Raw genomic sequence first — 19,205 nt, 5'->3', positions numbered from 1 at the left:
GTTCAGTAGATGTACGGATGTTATAGGTGAAGGCCATGTCATTATGTACTACTACCTATTAAAAAAATGAAGTAGTGTAGGTCGGGCATAGAGAAAATGGAAGTTTACAAAAAAATATTACAACTATTGTTTAATAGACAATCATCACATGTAGAGTTTGCATGATTTACCTTGCTGGTATTTTATCTAAATTAGAAGCAAATTGTTTGAAGATTACTTCTACCTAAATGGCAGAAAATGCACCTATCTTGGTGATGGATAGGACAGCTTGAGGGGATATGGAGGAGGCTGTTTTTATGATAGGTGTCGTTTAAACATTTTGCTACTAATTTATGGAAAGTATCATATTTTTCTTACTATTGAACTCCCTTTAAATTAAATCACACTCCAGGTTAAATTTCCTGGAGGTATAAATTTGTGGAGGATTTGATAATACTACCTTTAATGATGTAAGGTAGAATAGTGTGGATAGAGATCTAATGTTAGTGTTTCTCTGCAGCAGGTATATTATACTCATATACATTTGCAGCAGGCAATTTATATGCATTCTATGCAGCACACACATAATCACATCACTGCTGAATGCGCAGTACATGCACATTAAGCTCTGCTATGCATGCACGCTGCTCTGCTACATGCATACAAACAGCTCAGTTACACACAGCGGTCTTACATACACACATCTCTGTTACATACATACACACACCTCCGCAGCATACACACAGCTCAGCTACATACAAACACACAACTCTCCTACAGTCACAAACATAGCTTTCCTATCTACACACATCTCTCATATATACACATACAGCTCCACTATGTACACTCAACACTGATATATATATATATATATATATATATATATATATATACATATACATGCAAACGCCCATAAAAACAGACATACACGCAACAACTGTATATATTACCACATTTTGAAATTCCGTTCAGGAATGTGACTGATCACATGATGTGAAAGGTCCTTCAGCTAAACAGGAACGTTCAGTTTCCTTACAAGTCCCAGTATCTTTCTCTCCAGTACCACACCGATCAGATAGATCAGTGAAGGGCAAGCACAGAGAGAACAGTTCTCTCATTGATCAGGAAGGATGCTGTCAGCATTCTCCTCATTCTGAATACGCTGCCTCCGGACTGTAAGAATAATACATATTTTAGCAAGTTTTTTCATTGCTAAAAAGTACGTCTTATTGTCTAATAGATACTGGTGTTAAAAATTACATTTGTTTACAATGCATTTTTGCCATGTATGTTATAACGGGTCAAAACCAAGAGTTTTACCATGCTGAGTTTTTTTGTGGTGCCTTTAGGCACTGATAAATTGTCACACTCTTCCTATAATTTTAATATTCTTCCAGTAAACTTTATAAGCCTGACAGCCTTTCTAGAAGACATATTGAGATGCATTTAAGTATTTGGGACCTGTTAAATACGACTGATGGTGCCCAGTTCAGTAGATGTACGGATGTTATAGGTGAAGGCCATGTCATTATGTACTACTACCTATTAAAAAAATGAAGTAGTGTAGGTCGGGCATAGAGAAAATGGAAGTTTACAAAAAAATATTACAACTATTGTTTAATAGACAATCATCACATGTAGAGTTTGCATGATTTACCTTGCTGGTATTTTATCTAAATTAGAAGCAAATTGTTTGAAGATTACTTCTACCTAAATGGCAGAAAATGCACCTATCTTGGTGATGGATAGGACAGCTTGAGGGGATATGGAGGAGGCTGTTTTTATGATAGGTGTCGTTTAAACATTTTGCTACTAATTTATGGAAAGTATCATATTTTTCTTACTATTGAACTCCCTTTAAATTAAATCACACTCCAGGTTAAATTTCCTGGAGGTATAAATTTGTGGAGGATTTGATAATACTACCTTTAATGATGTAAGGTAGAATAGTGTGGATAGAGATCTAATGTTAGTGTTTCTCTGCAGCAGGTATATTATACTCATATACATTTGCAGCAGGCAATTTATATGCATTCTATGCAGCACACACATAATCACATCACTGCTGAATGCGCAGTACATGCACATTAAGCTCTGCTATGCATGCACGCTGCTCTGCTACATGCATACAAACAGCTCAGTTACACACAGCGGTCTTACATACACACATCTCTGTTACATACATACACACACCTCCGCAGCATACACACAGCTCAGCTACATACAAACACACAACTCTCCTACAGTCACAAACATAGCTTTCCTATCTACACACATCTCTCATATATACACATACAGCTCCACTATGTACACTCAACACTGATATATATATATATATATATATATATATACATATACATGCAAACGCCCATAAAAACAGACATACACGCAACAACTGTATATATTACCACATTTTGAAATTCCGTTCAGGAATGTGACTGATCACATGATGTGAAAGGTCCTTCAGCTAAACAGGAACGTTCAGTTTCCTTACAAGTCCCAGTATCTTTCTCTCCAGTACCACACCGATCAGATAGATCAGTGAAGGGCAAGCACAGAGAGAACAGTTCTCTCATTGATCAGGAAGGATGCTGTCAGCATTCTCCTCATTCTGAATACGCTGCCTCCGGACTGTAAGAATAATACATATTTTAGCAAGTTTTTTCATTGCTAAAAAGTACGTCTTATTGTCTAATAGATACTGGTGTTAAAAATTACATTTGTTTACAATGCATTTTTGCCATGTATGTTATAACGGGTCAAAACCAAGAGTTTTACCATGCTGAGTTTTTTTGTGGTGCCTTTAGGCACTGATAAATTGTCACACTCTTCCTATAATTTTAATATTCTTCCAGTAAACTTTATAAGCCTGACAGCCTTTCTAGAAGACATATTGAGATGCATTTAAGTATTTGGGACCTGTTAAATACGACTGATGGTGCCCAGTTCAGTAGATGTACGGATGTTATAGGTGAAGGCCATGTCATTATGTACTACTACCTATTAAAAAAATGAAGTAGTGTAGGTCGGGCATAGAGAAAATGGAAGTTTACAAAAAAATATTACAACTATTGTTTAATAGACAATCATCACATGTAGAGTTTGCATGATTTACCTTGCTGGTACTTTATCTAAATTAGAAGCAAATTGTTTGAAGATTACTTCTACCTAAATGGCAGAAAATGCACCTATCTTGGTGATGGATAGGACAGCTTGAGGGGATATGGAGGAGGCTGTTTTTATGATAGGTGTCGTTTAAACATTTTGCTACTAATTTATGGAAAGTATCATATTTTTCTTACTATTGAACTCCCTTTAAATTAAATCACACTCCAGGTTAAATTTCCTGGAGGTATAAATTTGTGGAGGATTTGATAATACTACCTTTAATGATGTAAGGTAGAATAGTGTGGATAGAGATCTAATGTTAGTGTTTCTCTGCAGCAGGTATATTATACTCATATACATTTGCAGCAGGCAATTTATATGCATTCTATGCAGCACACACATAATCACATCACTGCTGAATGCGCAGTACATGCACATTAAGCTCTGCTATGCATGCACGCTGCTCTGCTACATGCATACAAACAGCTCAGTTATACACAGCGGTCTTACATACACACATCTCTATTACATACATACACACACCTCCGCAGCATACACACAGCTCAGCTACATACAAACACACAACTCTCCTACAGTCACAAACATAGCTTTCCTATCTACACACATCTCTCATATATACACATACAGCTCCACTATGTACACTCAACACTGATATATATATCTATATATATACATATACATGCAAACGCCCATAAAAACAGACATACACGCAACAACTGTATATATTACCACATTTTGAAATTCCGTTCAGGAATGTGACTGATCACATGATGTGAAAGGTCCTTCAGCTAAACAGGAACGTTCAGTTTCCTTACAAGTCCCAGTATCTTTCTCTCCAGTACCACACCGATCAGATAGATCAGTGAAGGGCAAGCACAGAGAGAACAGTTCTCTCATTGATCAGGAAGGATGCTGTCAGCATTCTCCTCATTCTGAATACGCTGCCTCCGGACTGTAAGAATAATACATATTTTAGCAAGTTTTTTCATTGCTAAAAAGTACGTCTTATTGTCTAATAGATACTGGTGTTAAAAATTACATTTGTTTACAATGCATTTTTGCCATGTATGTTATAACGGGTCAAAACCAAGAGTTTTACCATGCTGAGTTTTTTTGTGGTGCCTTTAGGCACTGATAAATTGTCACACTCTTCCTATAATTTTAATATTCTTCCAGTAAACTTTATAAGCCTGACAGCCTTTCTAGAAGACATATTGAGATGCATTTAAGTATTTGGGACCTGTTAAATACGACTGATGGTGCCCAGTTCAGTAGATGTACGGATGTTATAGGTGAAGGCCATGTCATTATGTACTACTACCTATTAAAAAAATGAAGTAGTGTAGGTCGGGCATAGAGAAAATGGAAGTTTACAAAAAAATATTACAACTATTGTTTAATAGACAATCATCACATGTAGAGTTTGCATGATTTACCTTGCTGGTACTTTATCTAAATTAGAAGCAAATTGTTTGAAGATTACTTCTACCTAAATGGCAGAAAATGCACCTATCTTGGTGATGGATAGGACAGCTTGAGGGGATATGGAGGAGGCTGTTTTTATGATAGGTGTCGTTTAAACATTTTGCTACTAATTTATGGAAAGTATCATATTTTTCTTACTATTGAACTCCCTTTAAATTAAATCACACTCCAGGTTAAATTTCCTGGAGGTATAAATTTGTGGAGGATTTGATAATACTACCTTTAATGATGTAAGGTAGAATAGTGTGGATAGAGATCTAATGTTAGTGTTTCTCTGCAGCAGGTATATTATACTCATATACATTTGCAGCAGGCAATTTATATGCATTCTATGCAGCACACACATAATCACATCACTGCTGAATGCGCAGTACATGCACATTAAGCTCTGCTATGCATGCACGCTGCTCTGCTACATGCATACAAACAGCTCAGTTACACACAGCGGTCTTACATACACACATCTCTGTTACATACATACACACACCTCCGCAGCATACACACAGCTCAGCTACATACAAACACACAACTCTCCTACAGTCACAAACATAGCTTTCCTATCTACACACATCTCTCATATATACACATACAGCTCCACTATGTACACTCAACACTGATATATATATATATATATATATATATATATACATATACATGCAAACGCCCATAAAAACAGACATACACGCAACAACTGTATATATTACCACATTTTGAAATTCCGTTCAGGAATGTGACTGATCACATGATGTGAAAGGTCCTTCAGCTAAACAGGAACGTTCAGTTTCCTTACAAGTCCCAGTATCTTTCTCTCCAGTACCACACCGATCAGATAGATCAGTGAAGGGCAAGCACAGAGAGAACAGTTCTCTCATTGATCAGGAAGGATGCTGTCAGCATTCTCCTCATTCTGAATACGCTGCCTCCGGACTGTAAGAATAATACATATTTTAGCAAGTTTTTTCATTGCTAAAAAGTACGTCTTATTGTCTAATAGATACTGGTGTTAAAAATTACATTTGTTTACAATGCATTTTTGCCATGTATGTTATAACGGGTCAAAACCAAGAGTTTTACCATGCTGAGTTTTTTTGTGGTGCCTTTAGGCACTGATAAATTGTCACACTCTTCCTATAATTTTAATATTCTTCCAGTAAACTTTATAAGCCTGACAGCCTTTCTAGAAGACATATTGAGATGCATTTAAGTATTTGGGACCTGTTAAATACGACTGATGGTGCCCAGTTCAGTAGATGTACGGATGTTATAGGTGAAGGCCATGTCATTATGTACTACTACCTATTAAAAAAATGAAGTAGTGTAGGTCGGGCATAGAGAAAATGGAAGTTTACAAAAAAATATTACAACTATTGTTTAATAGACAATCATCACATGTAGAGTTTGCATGATTTACCTTGCTGGTATTTTATCTAAATTAGAAGCAAATTGTTTGAAGATTACTTCTACCTAAATGGCAGAAAATGCACCTATCTTGGTGATGGATAGGACAGCTTGAGGGGATATGGAGGAGGCTGTTTTTATGATAGGTGTCGTTTAAACATTTTGCTACTAATTTATGGAAAGTATCATATTTTTCTTACTATTGAACTCCCTTTAAATTAAATCACACTCCAGGTTAAATTTCCTGGAGGTATAAATTTGTGGAGGATTTGATAATACTACCTTTAATGATGTAAGGTAGAATAGTGTGGATAGAGATCTAATGTTAGTGTTTCTCTGCAGCAGGTATATTATACTCATATACATTTGCAGCAGGCAATTTATATGCATTCTATGCAGCACACACATAATCACATCACTGCTGAATGCGCAGTACATGCACATTAAGCTCTGCTATGCATGCACGCTGCTCTGCTACATGCATACAAACAGCTCAGTTACACACAGCGGTCTTACATACACACATCTCTGTTACATACATACACACACCTCCGCAGCATACACACAGCTCAGCTACATGCAAACACACAACTCTCCTACAGTCACAAACATAGCTTTCCTATCTACACACATCTCTCATATATACACATACAGCTCCACTATGTACACTCAACACTGATATATATATATATATATATATATATATATATATATACATATACATGCAAACGCCCATAAAAACAGACATACACGCAACAACTGTATATATTACCACATTTTGAAATTCCGTTCAGGAATGTGACTGATCACATGATGTGAAAGGTCCTTCAGCTAAACAGGAACGTTCAGTTTCCTTACAAGTCCCAGTATCTTTCTCTCCAGTACCACACCGATCAGATAGATCAGTGAAGGGCAAGCACAGAGAGAACAGTTCTCTCATTGATCAGGAAGGATGCTGTCAGCATTCTCCTCATTCTGAATACGCTGCCTCCGGACTGTAAGAATAATACATATTTTAGCAAGTTTTTTCATTGCTAAAAAGTACGTCTTATTGTCTAATAGATACTGGTGTTAAAAATTACATTTGTTTACAATGCATTTTTGCCATGTATGTTATAACGGGTCAAAACCAAGAGTTTTACCATGCTGAGTTTTTTTGTGGTGCCTTTAGGCACTGATAAATTGTCACACTCTTCCTATAATTTTAATATTCTTCCAGTAAACTTTATAAGCCTGACAGCCTTTCTAGAAGACATATTGAGATGCATTTAAGTATTTGGGACCTGTTAAATACGACTGATGGTGCCCAGTTCAGTAGATGTACGGATGTTATAGGTGAAGGCCATGTCATTATGTACTACTACCTATTAAAAAAATGAAGTAGTGTAGGTCGGGCATAGAGAAAATGGAAGTTTACAAAAAAATATTACAACTATTGTTTAATAGACAATCATCACATGTAGAGTTTGCATGATTTACCTTGCTGGTACTTTATCTAAATTAGAAGCAAATTGTTTGAAGATTACTTCTACCTAAATGGCAGAAAATGCACCTATCTTGGTGATGGATAGGACAGCTTGAGGGGATATGGAGGAGGCTGTTTTTATGATAGGTGTCGTTTAAACATTTTGCTACTAATTTATGGAAAGTATCATATTTTTCTTACTATTGAACTCCCTTTAAATTAAATCACACTCCAGGTTAAATTTCCTGGAGGTATAAATTTGTGGAGGATTTGATAATACTACCTTTAATGATGTAAGGTAGAATAGTGTGGATAGAGATCTAATGTTAGTGTTTCTCTGCAGCAGGTATATTATACTCATATACATTTGCAGCAGGCAATTTATATGCATTCTATGCAGCACACACATAATCACATCACTGCTGAATGCGCAGTACATGCACATTAAGCTCTGCTATGCATGCACGCTGCTCTGCTACATGCATACAAACAGCTCAGTTATACACAGCGGTCTTACATACACACATCTCTATTACATACATACACACACCTCCGCAGCATACACACAGCTCAGCTACATACAAACACACAACTCTCCTACAGTCACAAACATAGCTTTCCTATCTACACACATCTCTCATATATACACATACAGCTCCACTATGTACACTCAACACTGATATATATATCTATATATATACATATACATGCAAACGCCCATAAAAACAGACATACACGCAACAACTGTATATATTACCACATTTTGAAATTCCGTTCAGGAATGTGACTGATCACATGATGTGAAAGGTCCTTCAGCTAAACAGGAACGTTCAGTTTCCTTACAAGTCCCAGTATCTTTCTCTCCAGTACCACACCGATCAGATAGATCAGTGAAGGGCAAGCACAGAGAGAACAGTTCTCTCATTGATCAGGAAGGATGCTGTCAGCATTCTCCTCATTCTGAATACGCTGCCTCCGGACTGTAAGAATAATACATATTTTAGCAAGTTTTTTCATTGCTAAAAAGTACGTCTTATTGTCTAATAGATACTGGTGTTAAAAATTACATTTGTTTACAATGCATTTTTGCCATGTATGTTATAACGGGTCAAAACCAAGAGTTTTACCATGCTGAGTTTTTTTGTGGTGCCTTTAGGCACTGATAAATTGTCACACTCTTCCTATAATTTTAATATTCTTCCAGTAAACTTTATAAGCCTGACAGCCTTTCTAGAAGACATATTGAGATGCATTTAAGTATTTGGGACCTGTTAAATACGACTGATGGTGCCCAGTTCAGTAGATGTACGGATGTTATAGGTGAAGGCCATGTCATTATGTACTACTACCTATTAAAAAAATGAAGTAGTGTAGGTCGGGCATAGAGAAAATGGAAGTTTACAAAAAAATATTACAACTATTGTTTAATAGACAATCATCACATGTAGAGTTTGCATGATTTACCTTGCTGGTACTTTATCTAAATTAGAAGCAAATTGTTTGAAGATTACTTCTACCTAAATGGCAGAAAATGCACCTATCTTGGTGATGGATAGGACAGCTTGAGGGGATATGGAGGAGGCTGTTTTTATGATAGGTGTCGTTTAAACATTTTGCTACTAATTTATGGAAAGTATCATATTTTTCTTACTATTGAACTCCCTTTAAATTAAATCACACTCCAGGTTAAATTTCCTGGAGGTATAAATTTGTGGAGGATTTGATAATACTACCTTTAATGATGTAAGGTAGAATAGTGTGGATAGAGATCTAATGTTAGTGTTTCTCTGCAGCAGGTATATTATACTCATATACATTTGCAGCAGGCAATTTATATGCATTCTATGCAGCACACACATAATCACATCACTGCTGAATGCACAGTACATGCACATTAAGCTCTGCTATGCATGCACGCTGCTCTGCTACATGCATACAAACAGCTCAGTTACACACAGCGGTCTTACATACACACATCTCTGTTACATACATACACACACCTCCGCAGCATACACACAGCTCAGCTACATACAAACACACAACTCTCCTACAGTCACAAACATAGCTTTCCTATCTACACACATCTCTCATATATACACATACAGCTCCACTATGTACACTCAACACTGATATATATATATATATATATATATATATACATATACATGCAAACGCCCATAAAAACAGACATACACGCAACAACTGTATATATTACCACATTTTGAAATTCCGTTCAGGAATGTGACTGATCACATGATGTGAAAGGTCCTTCAGCTAAACAGGAACGTTCAGTTTCCTTACAAGTCCCAGTATCTTTCTCTCCAGTACCACACCGATCAGATAGATCAGTGAAGGGCAAGCACAGAGAGAACAGTTCTCTCATTGATCAGGAAGGATGCTGTCAGCATTCTCCTCATTCTGAATACGCTGCCTCCGGACTGTAAGAATAATACATATTTTAGCAAGTTTTTTCATTGCTAAAAAGTACGTCTTATTGTCTAATAGATACTGGTGTTAAAAATTACATTTGTTTACAATGCATTTTTGCCATGTATGTTATAACGGGTCAAAACCAAGAGTTTTACCATGCTGAGTTTTTTTGTGGTGCCTTTAGGCACTGATAAATTGTCACACTCTTCCTATAATTTTAATATTCTTCCAGTAAACTTTATAAGCCTGACAGCCTTTCTAGAAGACATATTGAGATGCATTTAAGTATTTGGGACCTGTTAAATACGACTGATGGTGCCCAGTTCAGTAGATGTACGGATGTTATAGGTGAAGGCCATGTCATTATGTACTACTACCTATTAAAAAAATGAAGTAGTGTAGGTCGGGCATAGAGAAAATGGAAGTTTACAAAAAAATATTACAACTATTGTTTAATAGACAATCATCACATGTAGAGTTTGCATGATTTACCTTGCTGGTACTTTATCTAAATTAGAAGCAAATTGTTTGAAGATTACTTCTACCTAAATGGCAGAAAATGCACCTATCTTGGTGATGGATAGGACAGCTTGAGGGGATATGGAGGAGGCTGTTTTTATGATAGGTGTCGTTTAAACATTTTGCTACTAATTTATGGAAAGTATCATATTTTTCTTACTATTGAACTCCCTTTAAATTAAATCACACTCCAGGTTAAATTTCCTGGAGGTATAAATTTGTGGAGGATTTGATAATACTACCTTTAATGATGTAAGGTAGAATAGTGTGGATAGAGATCTAATGTTAGTGTTTCTCTGCAGCAGGTATATTATACTCATATACATTTGCAGCAGGCAATTTATATGCATTCTATGCAGCACACACATAATCACATCACTGCTGAATGCGCAGTACATGCACATTAAGCTCTGCTATGCATGCACGCTGCTCTGCTACATGCATACAAACAGCTCAGTTACACACAGCGGTCTTACATACACACATCTCTGTTACATACATACACACACCTCCGCAGCATACACACAGCTCAGCTACATACAAACACACAACTCTCCTACAGTCACAAACATAGCTTTCCTATCTACACACATCTCTCATATATACACATACAGCTCCACTATGTACACTCAACACTGATATATATATATATATATATATATATATACATATACATGCAAACGCCCATAAAAACAGACATACACGCAACAACTGTATATATTACCACATTTTGAAATTCCGTTCAGGAATGTGACTGATCACATGATGTGAAAGGTCCTTCAGCTAAACAGGAACGTTCAGTTTCCTTACAAGTCCCAGTATCTTTCTCTCCAGTACCACACCGATCAGATAGATCAGTGAAGGGCAAGCACAGAGAGAACAGTTCTCTCATTGATCAGGAAGGATGCTGTCAGCATTCTCCTCATTCTGAATACGCTGCCTCCGGACTGTAAGAATAATACATATTTTAGCAAGTTTTTTCATTGCTAAAAAGTACGTCTTATTGTCTAATAGATACTGGTGTTAAAAATTACATTTGTTTACAATGCATTTTTGCCATGTATGTTATAACGGGTCAAAACCAAGAGTTTTACCATGCTGAGTTTTTTTGTGGTGCCTTTAGGCACTGATAAATTGTCACACTCTTCCTATAATTTTAATATTCTTCCAGTAAACTTTATAAGCCTGACAGCCTTTCTAGAAGACATATTGAGATGCATTTAAGTATTTGGGACCTGTTAAATACGACTGATGGTGCCCAGTTCAGTAGATGTACGGATGTTATAGGTGAAGGCCATGTCATTATGTACTACTACCTATTAAAAAAATGAAGTAGTGTAGGTCGGGCATAGAGAAAATGGAAGTTTACAAAAAAATATTACAACTATTGTTTAATAGACAATCATCACATGTAGAGTTTGCATGATTTACCTTGCTGGTACTTTATCTAAATTAGAAGCAAATTGTTTGAAGATTACTTCTACCTAAATGGCAGAAAATGCACCTATCTTGGTGATGGATAGGACAGCTTGAGGGGATATGGAGGAGGCTGTTTTTATGATAGGTGTCGTTTAAACATTTTGCTACTAATTTATGGAAAGTATCATATTTTTCTTACTATTGAACTCCCTTTAAATTAAATCACACTCCAGGTTAAATTTCCTGGAGGTATAAATTTGTGGAGGATTTGATAATACTACCTTTAATGATGTAAGGTAGAATAGTGTGGATAGAGATCTAATGTTAGTGTTTCTCTGCAGCAGGTATATTATACTCATATACATTTGCAGCAGGCAATTTATATGCATTCTATGCAGCACACACATAATCACATCACTGCTGAATGCGCAGTACATGCACATTAAGCTCTGCTATGCATGCACGCTGCTCTGCTACATGCATACAAACAGCTCAGTTACACACAGCGGTCTTACATACACACATCTCTGTTACATACATACACACACCTCCGCAGCATACACACAGCTCAGCTACATACAAACACACAACTCTCCTACAGTCACAAACATAGCTTTCCTATCTACACACATCTCTCATATATACACATACAGCTCCACTATGTACACTCAACACTGATATATATATATATATATATATATATATACATATACATGCAAACGCCCATAAAAACAGACATACACGCAACAACTGTATATATTACCACATTTTGAAATTCCGTTCAGGAATGTGACTGATCACATGATGTGAAAGGTCCTTCAGCTAAACAGGAACGTTCAGTTTCCTTACAAGTCCCAGTATCTTTCTCTCCAGTACCACACCGATCAGATAGATCAGTGAAGGGCAAGCACAGAGAGAACAGTTCTCTCATTGATCAGGAAGGATGCTGTCAGCATTCTCCTCATTCTGAATACGCTGCCTCCGGACTGTAAGAATAATACATATTTTAGCAAGTTTTTTCATTGCTAAAAAGTACGTCTTATTGTCTAATAGATACTGGTGTTAAAAATTACATTTGTTTACAATGCATTTTTGCCATGTATGTTATAACGGGTCAAAACCAAGAGTTTTACCATGCTGAGTTTTTTTGTGGTGCCTTTAGGCACTGATAAATTGTCACACTCTTCCTATAATTTTAATATTCTTCCAGTAAACTTTATAAGCCTGACAGCCTTTCTAGAAGACATATTGAGATGCATTTAAGTATTTGGGACCTGTTAAATACGACTGATGGTGCCCAGTTCAGTAGATGTACGGATGTTATAGGTGAAGGCCATGTCATTATGTACTACTACCTATTAAAAAAATGAAGTAGTGTAGGTCGGGCATAGAGAAAATGGAAGTTTACAAAAAAATATTACAACTATTGTTTAATAGACAATCATCACATGTAGAGTTTGCATGATTTACCTTGCTGGTACTTTATCTAAATTAGAAGCAAATTGTTTGAAGATTACTTCTACCTAAATGGCAGAAAATGCACCTATCTTGGTGATGGATAGGACAGCTTGAGGGGATATGGAGGAGGCTGTTTTTATGATAGGTGTCGTTTAAACATTTTGCTACTAATTTATGGAAAGTATCATATTTTTCTTACTATTGAACTCCCTTTAAATTAAATCACACTCCAGGTTAAATTTCCTGGAGGTATAAATTTGTGGAGGATTTGATAATACTACCTTTAATGATGTAAGGTAGAATAGTGTGGATAGAGATCTAATGTTAGTGTTTCTCTGCAGCAGGTATATTATACTCATATACATTTGCAGCAGGCAATTTATATGCATTCTATGCAGCACACACATAATCACATCACTGCTGAATGCGCAGTACATGCACATTAAGCTCTGCTATGCATGCACGCTGCTCTGCTACATGCATACAAACAGCTCAGTTACACACAGCGGTCTTACATACACACATCTCTGTTACATACATACACACACCTCCGCAGCATACACACAGCTCAGCTACATACAAACACACAACTCTCCTACAGTCACAAACATAGCTTTCCTATCTACACACATCTCTCATATATACACATACAGCTCCACTATGTACACTCAACACTGATATATATATATATATATATATATATATATATACATATACATGCAAACGCCCATAAAAACAGACATACACGCAACAACTGTATATATTACCACATTTTGAAATTCCGTTCAGGAATGTGACTGATCACATGATGTGAAAGGTCCTTCAGCTAAACAGGAACGTTCAGTTTCCTTACAAGTCCCAGTATCTTTCTCTCCAGTACCACACCGATCAGATAGATCAGTGAAGGGCAAGCACAGAGAGAACAGTTCTCTCATTGATCAGGAAGGATGCTGTCAGCATTCTCCTCATTCTGAATACGCTGCCTCCGGACTGTAAGAATAATACATATTTTAGCAAGTTTTTTCATTGCTAAAAAGTACGTCTTATTGTCTAATAGATACTGGTGTTAAAAATTACATTTGTTTACAATGCATTTTTGCCATGTATGTTATAACGGGTCAAAACCAAGAGTTTTACCATGCTGAGTTTTTTTGTGGTGCCTTTAGGCACTGATAAATTGTCACACTCTTCCTATAATTTTAATATTCTTCCAGTAAACTTTATAAGCCTGACAGCCTTTCTAGAAGACATATTGAGATGCATTTAAGTATTTGGGACCTGTTAAATACGACTGATGGTGCCCAGTTCAGTAGATGTACGGATGTTATAGGTGAAGGCCATGTCATTATGTACTACTACCTATTAAAAAAATGAAGTAGTGTAGGTCGGGCATAGAGAAAATGGAAGTTTACAAAAAAATATTACAACTATTGTTTAATAGACAATCATCACATGTAGAGTTTGCATGATTTACCTTGCTGGTATTTTATCTAAATTAGAAGCAAATTGTTTGAAGATTACTTCTACCTAAATGGCAGAAAATGCACCTATCTTGGTGATGGATAGGACAGCTTGAGGGGATATGGAGGAGGCTGTTTTTATGATAGGTGTCGTTTAAACATTTTGCTACTAATTTATGGAAAGTATCATATTTTTCTTACTATTGAACTCCCTTTAAATTAAATCACACTCCAGGTTAAATTTCCTGGAGGTATAAATTTGTGGAGGATTTGATAATACTACCTTTAATGATGTAAGGTAGAATAGTGTGGATAGAGATCTAATGTTAGTGTTTCTCTGCAGCAGGTATATTATACTCATATACATTTGCAGCAGGCAATTTATATGCATTCTATGCAGCACACACATAATCACATCACTGCTGAATGCGCAGTACATGCACATTAAGCTCTGCTATGCATGCACGCTGCTCTGCTACATGCATACAAACAGCTCAGTTACACACAGCGGTCTTACATACACACATCTCTGTTACATACATACACACACCTCCGCAGCATACACACAGCTCAGCTACATACAAACACACAACTCTCCTACAGTCACAAACATAGCTTTCCTATCTACACACATCTCTCATATATACACATACAGCTCCACTATGTACACTCAACACTGATATATATATATATATATATATATATATACATATACATGCAAACGCCCATAAAAACAGACATACACGCAACAACTGTATATATTACCACATTTTGAAATTCCGTTCAGGAATGTGACTGATCACATGATGTGAAAGGTCCTTCAGCTAAACAGGAACGTTCAGTTTCCTTACAAGTCCCAGTATCTTTCTCTCCAGTACCACACCGATCAGATAGATCAGTGAAGGGCAAGCACAGAGAGAACAGTTCTCTCATTGATCAGGAAGGATGCTGTCAGCATTCTCCTCATTCTGAATACGCTGCCTCCGGACTGTAAGAATAATACATATTTTAGCAAGTTTTTTCATTGCTAAAAAGTACGTCTTATTGTCTAATAGATACTGGTGTTAAAAATTACATTTGTTTACAATGCATTTTTGCCATGTATGTTATAACGGGTCAAAACCAAGAGTTTTACCATGCTGAGTTTTTTTGTGGTGCCTTTAGGCACTGATAAATTGTCACACTCTTCCTATAATTTTAATATTCTTCCAGTAAACTTTATAAGCCTGACAGCCTTTCTAGAAGACATATTGAGATGCATTTAAGTATTTGGGACCTGTTAAATACGACTGATGGTGCCCAGTTCAGTAGATGTACGGATGTTATAGGTGAAGGCCATGTCATTATGTACTACTACCTATTAAAAAAATGAAGTAGTGTAGGTCGGGCATAGAGAAAATGGAAGTTTACAAAAAAATATTACAACTATTGTTTAATAGACAATCATCACATGTAGAGTTTGCATGATTTACCTTGCTGGTACTTTATCTAAATTAGAAGCAAATTGTTTGAAGATTACTTCTACCTAAATGGCAGAAAATGCACCTATCTTGGTGATGGATAGGACAGCTTGAGGGGATATGGAGGAGGCTGTTTTTATGATAGGTGTCGTTTAAACATTTTGCTACTAATTTATGGAAAGTATCATATTTTTCTTACTATTGAACTCCCTTTAAATTAAATCACACTCCAGGTTAAATTTCCTGGAGGTATAAATTTGTGGAGGATTTGATAATACTACCTTTAATGATGTAAGGTAGAATAGTGTGGATAGAGATCTAATGTTAGTGTTTCTCTGCAGCAGGTATATTATACTCATATACATTTGCAGCAGGCAATTTATATGCATTCTATGCAGCACACACATAATCACATCACTGCTGAATGCGCAGTACATGCACATTAAGCTCTGCTATGCATGCACGCTGCTCTGCTACATGCATACAAACAGCTCAGTTATACACAGCGGTCTTACATACACACATCTCTATTACATACATACACACACCTCCGCAGCATACACACAGCTCAGCTACATACAAACACACAACTCTCCTACAGTCACAAACATAGCTTTCCTATCTACACACATCTCTCATATATACACATACAGCTCCACTATGTACACTCAACACTGATATATATATCTATATATATACATATACATGCAAACGCCCATAAAAACAGACATACACGCAACAACTGTATATATTACCACATTTTGAAATTCCGTTCAGGAATGTGACTGATCACATGATGTGAAAGGTCCTTCAGCTAAACAGGAACGTTCAGTTTCCTTACAAGTCCCAGTATCTTTCTCTCCAGTACCACACCGATCAGATAGATCAGTGAAGGGCAAGCACAGAGAGAACAGTTCTCTCATTGATCAGGAAGGATGCTGTCAGCATTCTCCTCATTCTGAATACGCTGCCTCCGGACTGTAAGAATAATACATATTTTAGCAAGTTTTTTCATTGCTAAAAAGTACGTCTTATTGTCTAATAGATACTGGTGTTAAAAATTACATTTGTTTACAATGCATTTTTGCCATGTATGTTATAACGGGTCAAAACCAAGAGTTTTACCATGCTGAGTTTTTTTGTGGTGCCTTTAGGCACTGATAAATTGTCACACTCTTCCTATAATTTTAATATTCTTCCAGTAAACTTTATAAGCCTGACAGCCTTTCTAGAAGACATATTGAGATGCATTTAAGTATTTGGGACCTGTTAAATACGACTGATGGTGCCCAGTTCAGTAGATGTACGGATGTTATAGGTGAAGGCCATGTCATTATGTACTACTACCTATTAAAAAAATGAAGTAGTGTAGGTCGGGCATAGAGAAAATGGAAGTTTACAAAAAAATATTACAACTATTGTTTAATAGACAATCATCACATGTAGAGTTTGCATGATTTACCTTGCTGGTACTTTATCTAAATTAGAAGCAAATTGTTTGAAGATTACTTCTACCTAAATGGCAGAAAATGCACCTATCTTGGTGATGGATAGGACAGCTTGAGGGGATATGGAGGAGGCTGTTTTTATGATAGGTGTCGTTTAAACATTTTGCTACTAATTTATGGAAAGTATCATATTTTTCTTACTATTGAACTCCCTTTAAATTAAATCACACTCCAGGTTAAATTTCCTGGAGGTATAAATTTGTGGAGGATTTGATAATACTACCTTTAATGATGTAAGGTAGAATAGTGTGGATAGAGATCTAATGTTAGTGTTTCTCTGCAGCAGGTATATTATACTCATATACATTTGCAGCAGGCAATTTATATGCATTCTATGCAGCACACACATAATCACATCACTGCTGAATGCACAGTACATGCACATTAAGCTCTGCTATGCATGCACGCTGCTCTGCTACATGCATACAAACAGCTCAGTTACACACAGCGGTCTTACATACACACATCTCTGTTACATACATACACACACCTCCGCAGCATACACACAGCTCAGCTACATACAAACACACAACTCTCCTACAGTCACAAACATAGCTTTCCTATCTACACACATCTCTCATATATACACATACAGCTCCACTATGTACACTCAACACTGATATATATATATATATATATATATATATATATATATATACATATACATGCAAACGCCCATAAAAACAGACATACACGCAACAACTGTATATATTACCACATTTTGAAATTCCGTTCAGGAATGTGACTGATCACATGATGTGAAAGGTCCTTCAGCTAAACAGGAACGTTCAGTTTCCTTACAAGTCCCAGTATCTTTCTCTCCAGTACCACACCGATCAGATAGATCAGTGAAGGGCAAGCACAGAGAGAACAGTTCTCTCATTGATCAGGAAGGATGCTGTCAGCATTCTCCTCATTCTGAATACGCTGCCTCCGGACTGTAAGAATAATACATATTTTAGCAAGTTTTTTCATTGCTAAAAAGTACGTCTTATTGTCTAATAGATACTGGTGTTAAAAATTACATTTGTTTACAATGCATTTTTGCCATGTATGTTATAACGGGTCAAAACCAAGAGTTTTACCATGCTGAGTTTTTTTGTGGTGCCTTTAGGCACTGATAAATTGTCACACTCTTCCTATAATTTTAATATTCTTCCAGTAAACTTTATAAGCCTGACAGCCTTTCTAGAAGACATATTGAGATGCATTTAAGTATTTGGGACCTGTTAAATACGACTGATGGTGCCCAGTTCAGTAGATGTACGGATGTTATAGGTGAAGGCCATGTCATTATGTACTACTACCTATTAAAAAAATGAAGTAGTGTAGGTCGGGCATAGAGAAAATGGAAGTTTACAAAAAAATATTACAACTATTGTTTAATAGACAATCATCACATGTAGAGTTTGCATGATTTACCTTGCTGGTACTTTATCTAAATTAGAAGCAAATTGTTTGAAGATTACTTCTACCTAAATGGCAGAAAATGCAC

This window comes from Phyllobates terribilis, unplaced genomic scaffold (assembly GCF_046119375.1).
Source record: "Phyllobates terribilis strain yellow unplaced genomic scaffold, ASM4611937v1 Scaffold_10__3_contigs__length_209671492, whole genome shotgun sequence".
NCBI classification, from domain to species: domain Eukaryota; kingdom Metazoa; phylum Chordata; class Amphibia; order Anura; family Dendrobatidae; genus Phyllobates; species Phyllobates terribilis.
The sequence above is the reverse complement of the archived record's forward strand: the minus strand, read 5'-3'. Positions refer to the sequence as shown.